We start from the raw sequence: 6,000 nt of genomic DNA on the forward strand, positions 1-6,000 counted from the left end.
AACTTTTAGCTCATGAGTCGACTCTAAATGTGTGAGTAGTCCCACTGAGTTCATAAAGTTAGGCATGAGCTGAAATGCTATCCTGAATCTGGGCCACAATGAGCATGATTACGCCGGTGAAGAGATATTGTTCTTGTCTAACTAGCAAGGCTCCAAATAGATATAATGGGTCAAACTGTAAATGGAAACAATTTTATTTACAATTAGTTTATGCTAATTGTAATCGGGAAGGAGAGGAGAAGGAATGCAAGAATCTGAAACACTGTTACCTCTACAGCCATCTTATATTTGTATCTGAATTTTCTATGTCTATCTCCCATGTACATATTGACCAAGCCCGACCCTACTTAGCTGATACAAGCTGCTGATAAGGTGATAAAGAGGCATAGCATGCTGTGGCCTAACTGTAGGCACTGCTGAATAACAACTACTGGAGATGCTCTAGTGAGCTTAGAGTCCTCCTCTAAAGAAAACAGACATTTGAATTAGATAGCTCACTATCAGTCCTTTCCACACCCTGAGGATTCTGTGAGCCTGTGATGTTGTTGTATAACAAATCTGTGACAGACTCTATTCTAACATAAGGTTGAATACAGATGTGTGAGGCAAAACAGGTTTAACTTATAAGAATTGTAAAAATTGGCTTATTTTGAATCTAATATACAGTTTACTTATGTACAGGAAACAGTAACACATATTGTTGTTTTTGTTTTAATTCCAGGGTGGTGATTCCAAAGGAGAACATTTGTGTATATCTCAAAAGTTTGGTAGTGGATTTGATATGATGTTGTTTTGTGAGCATTAAACTGCACTATTATAATTTGGAAATATTTTACACTTAAGGAGAAAAGTGAATGATTTTTGACATAGTGATTGCTACATTTTTGAACTTCTTGTAATCAAAATTGTTTATGCAAACAAAATTTATCTGGAAAATCTTTGGAACTCCTGACTATTGGTTAAATTTAACAAAGCACAATCTCAAGATGGTGCCACTATGTGACATTTGTAATGGTTTGCTTGTTAAATTATTATAATTTAAAAATGTTTTGACATTTTTGTTCTTTTCATACAAGATGTACAAAAGTGTGTATTTATTAGCTCCATGGTATGATGTGTTAGATTTGGCAATGGACTTTTTCTACTGAAGGCATTGATCCTGGAAATTCCTCCACTAAGTGGGGTAGTTATTGCAGAAAAACGTTATTTTGATTGTGGAGTAGAGTGCCTGCACTAGGGTGTTATACCACCAGTCAGTTTCCCCAAGTAGATAAGCCCTTACCCCTGTGTTTAATTTTATGCACTGCGAATAACCTCGTGGATGTAATAGGACTACTTGTTTGCATGTGTGTAGGCTTTTGCAGGATCAGAGACCTATGATTTTTTTTTTTAAACCATAGTTTAATTAATTGTATTCTCTTTTTGGTTCAGTTCAACTCCTGCTAAGGACAATGGGCTAGATTCTATGCTGTGCCTCCTAGAACCCTGGTAGTGCACACCATTATGGGCATTTCTCCTCCACCACACAGTTGTACATCTCTGCCCATATACAAAATGGAGCTGTCAGCCGAAGAAACCAAATGCAAAACCTCAGTCACCCTTTATGTTTCTTCCTGCAGCTCACTGACGTCAAGACAAAATCTACCAAGGAGTTAGGACATCTGAGGCATTCCATTAAAACTCAACAATAGAGCTGTTCCAGTGTCCTGCCCCAAGCTGCATGCCCTATGCCAGGGATTGTAGTGGGGGTGGGGTTGTGTATGGACAGCCCCATAGTAGTCTTGTGACGAAGCAGTTCTCCCCTGGCCACTGGTGGCTCCTGTATGGTCCTTAAACACCAGTGGAGAAGCATATAGGGTCCAGAGCAAAGGCAAAGTTGGCCCTTCTGGAAAGAACCCTGTTAACTTTAGCGGGAGTTGGACTGAACCTTTGTTCCTGTGCTTTTGATTTACAGGAAGTGATGTTCCTTTGCACATTATTACTCACAGATTTTAATATAGAATAGGACAAAATTCTAATAACCCGCTTCTGCTACCAGCAGAACCTCCATGATCTCTTGGAGAGTCTATTGAATGGTCAAATGAAATATATAATTCCTTTTTTATCCTTTGTACATATTATGCTCAATCTCAGATATATGTTTACTAAACATCATCTTTGACTATAGAACACTAATTTTTCACTCTACATTAGATTAAATATCCCAATCATTGAACTCAGCTGTGAACAAAGTATTGGAGGAAAAAAGACTGTTTAAATAAAGTGAATATAAAAATACTGTTTTTGTTTTCTTGAAATTTTATGTTATAGAAATATTCCTACACTCCTGTGAAATTGAAGTATATTTAATATATTTGTAATTTACACATGTTTTGTATGTGCATTTTTATATCTGCTTCATATTTGGCCCTTATGTTTATATTCTTAATGTTAGTTACATCAAAATGCCTAATAAAATAAAATAATTATTAAATTCTATTAGAATGAGACAGAAATTACAGAATATTTCCAAAAATAGGGGAGGAAGGGGAGTGATGCATCTGAATGGCAGAATTTTGAGACTATCTCATTGAATTCTCCATTAGCAAGTAACTCTTCACCTGTCATTTTGAACAATTGCTTCCTGGAGTTACTTTCTCTAGAAAAGTCAGACCAAGTAAAGACCCATGTTACACAAAGAGACTTCATTATCCTGGTGGTTTCAGAAGTGAGAGAATCTTTCTTCCATTTGCCTTTTTTATTTATAGGAGTTATTCCATTGGAAAAAACTTTGGGTCCCCTCCCCGCCCCCACACACACATTTGTCTTTCTTGTTACTCCCCTAGTTGACTACAGAATGATCCAGTATAAAACTCTTACATACAGACATACTAAGGGACAGATTTTGAAACTTAACCTCCGGTTGTGCAAGGGCAGCTTGTGGGTTCAAATAATCTCACCTAACATCCTGATCTGCAGCTGGATCACCTGAGTGCACCCCTGCAGAACCTCTCCTGAATTCACACAGTGTGGAATCCAAAATGATTAACACATGTGCAGGGGTGTTTATGGGTAGATCCAGTTCCACAATCTATCTCTTTTGAAATCCAGCTACCTGATTGTACATATCAGTTAGTTAAATACCTTGGTGAGATTAATTATACCTGTAGACAATTGCAAAGCTGACAGGTGCAAAATCATGGCTGCAAATTGAGATACTGGTTGAAGCAGATTTAGGAATTAAGCTTCTTTACAGACCATCTCTACTTTTGTTTTAGTCGATGTGATGCATAGACTCAAATTAATGGAGAGTGGTAAATGGGGAGATTCTAAACTAAATGATCATTTATAAGGTTATAAGTAAACATACATTTTCATTTTCAAGATCACTCCCTCCTTCATAACACATAACTATGGTCTCAGACAGGTTTAAAACTTGTGTCCCTTACTTGAGGTTTCAGTGTCTCCAAAATGTGTATTGTTTTTGGCTTCACTTTTATTTTGTTTCTTTTATTTGTGAATATCGCAGTGTTATTACATATCCTTTGAGCTGTTATGACTGTGCATTTCACCAGAAAAAAATGACACTGATAGTGTAGGGTCTACTAATGTTATTTCCAAAAAGGTCTCTTAAAGATTTATCACTGCATATTTTTATGCTTTAAGATATAAACTTGCTATTGTCTGTTCTCACACATTAGGGTATTACAGTATAATGTACAAATGTCTCTTTGCAGCATTTAGGCAGAGGCATGCAATGCCCCTCTACTGTACGTGTGCATCACCACTTGTTTTTATAACAGGAAATTGAAGTGAAGTTGTATTGCTGAGACATCAATCAGTGGATTTTAATTTATACTTTGTTTTATGTTTTTAAGTGCCTAATGATTTTATGTCAAAAAAAACCCCATTGATTTCACTGTTACGATGCATTCTTAAGACACTGCACCAGTTCCATATTGTTCTGTAATGGAATATTTTTGCAATTTCTGTTTGGAAATAAAGACTTACTAGACATATCTGTGTGCTTCTTTTTTATATTTAAGACATACTATTTAAAAATACATCTTTCAACAAGAAGTTAGATAGTGCAGTATATTTGAACTGTATATTTACAGAGATTCTCAAACAGAGATATAGATGGAGGGGGGGAATTGGACTGTACTTCAAGTCAAATATATATATTCTGTTCCATAAATACCAGCAATTGCAGACCACAAGCAAATGTTTTCCATTCCTTTGTGGGGATACTCTTTGTTTCTTCGCTTCATTGTTTTGAATCACTTGGAAATGCCTTTTTATTTTTAGTAGATTGGTTAAAAGAAAACAGTGTGTTTGTTTTTTAAATAAATCATTGCTGCTTTTCTCTTTTCAAAAAATGAACAGTTAAACACATTTTTAAAACAGCAGTCAAATGAAAATGTGACAAACATCTGGTTTGACGGTATTTAGTGAGTACCTAGACAATAGTATGGATTCTTTATTAAAGTCATTTTTGATCACATAGAAATCTAGGGCACAATAGTTCTAAGTTGACACATACAAGAAAACAACCTTCAAGTGGATGAATTTCAAAGGGAAAATTTAGCCCACAAAAGCTTATGCTCAAATAAATTTGTTAGTCTCTAAGTGCCACAAGTACTCCTCATTCTTTTTGCTGATACAGACTAAAATGGCTACCATGCTGAAACTCCTCGATGAATTTGCCTTTCAGTCTAAGAGAACAGCAGGTGAGTTAGCTTCTACGCTACATATTTCTGAGATTCTCCAAATAGAATCTGACTGTTTTATCAGATCAGGTCAAATGTGTACATATTCGTGATATGAGTTTTTATCCTCTAGAGCAGGGGTAGGCAACTTATGGCACAGGTGCCGAAGTTGACACACAAGCTGATTTTCAGTGGCACTCACACTGCTTGGGTCCTGGCCACCAGTCTGGGGGGGCTCTGCATTTTAATTTAATTTTAAATTAAGCTTCTTAAACATTTTAAAAGCCTTATTTACTTTACGTACAACAATAGTTTAGTTATATATTATAGACTTATAGAAAGAGACCTTCTGAAAATGTTAAAATGTATTACTGGCACGCAAAACCTTAAATTAGAGTGAATAAATGAAGACTTGGCACACCACTTCTGAAAGGTTCCCGACCCCTGCTCTAGAGCAGAGGTTCTCAAACTGTAGTCCACGGACAGAGCTCCATTCAGGTGGTCCATGGATAGTTCCTGTTAAGGTGCATGCCTCAGTGGCCGCACACAAGACAATGGAGGGCCATCCAGCTAACTAATGAAACCGTGCAGGTGTGGCTCCACTAATTAGGTGCCTAGACCTTTGTCATAGGTTCCACCCCCACTCTGAACTTTAGGGTACAGACGTGGGGACCTGCATGAGAAACCCTAAGCTTAATTACCAGCTTAGATCAGTATGCTGCCACCACCCAAATATTTGAGTCATTTGGGAAACTCTCTTCCCCCCAAAAAAACCTTTCCCTCCCTAGGTAGCTTTGAGAGACTTGTCCACCAATTCCCAGGTGAACACGTATCCAGACCCCTTGGATCTTAAAACAAGGAAGAATTACTCATCCCCAGCCCCCTTTTTCCCCCACCAGTCCCTGGTGAGTCCAGATCCAATCCCCTTGGATATAAAAACAAGGAAAATCAATCAGGTTCTTTTTTTAAAAAAAAACAAAAAAACTTTTAATTAAAGGAAAGTAAAAGAACAAAAACCTCTGGGAGAAATTAGCATACCAGCTACTCTCACAGACAACAGATTAAAAACACAGAGGATGTTCCCCTGGGCAAAACTGAGTACACAAATATCCCCAATTTGATTATTCCTCTAATTGCACAAAGACAAAGTCACAAAAGAAAATAAACAAACCTATTTATTCATTTCTAACACTCTCTACTCTGATAACAGGCTGGTTCCTTGATCTTCTCCACTCTGGCCAAAACTGAAACTGAACAAGACAAAGGGAACTTCCCTCCTTCCTTTTGAAACATCCTGTTCCCCCCACCCCCA

The 6,000-nt window shown here is 37.1% G+C and overlaps 1 protein-coding gene across 1 annotated transcript in view; it reads left to right on the plus strand.

The window, feature by feature from the left end:
• Positions 1-1,520, plus strand: part of ST8SIA6 (ST8 alpha-N-acetyl-neuraminide alpha-2,8-sialyltransferase 6) — a 44,117-nt gene extending 42,597 nt beyond the window's left edge. The window contains exon 9 of the mRNA XM_032793964.2: positions 722-1,520. The gene's annotated coding sequence lies outside the window, so the exon portion shown is untranslated. The remainder of the gene's footprint in view (positions 1-721) is intronic.
• Positions 1,521-6,000: the final 4,480 nt, after the last annotated feature.

This window comes from Chelonoidis abingdonii, chromosome 2 (assembly GCF_003597395.2).
Source record: "Chelonoidis abingdonii isolate Lonesome George chromosome 2, CheloAbing_2.0, whole genome shotgun sequence".
In the NCBI taxonomy this organism is placed as follows: Eukaryota; Metazoa; Chordata; order Testudines; family Testudinidae; genus Chelonoidis; species Chelonoidis abingdonii.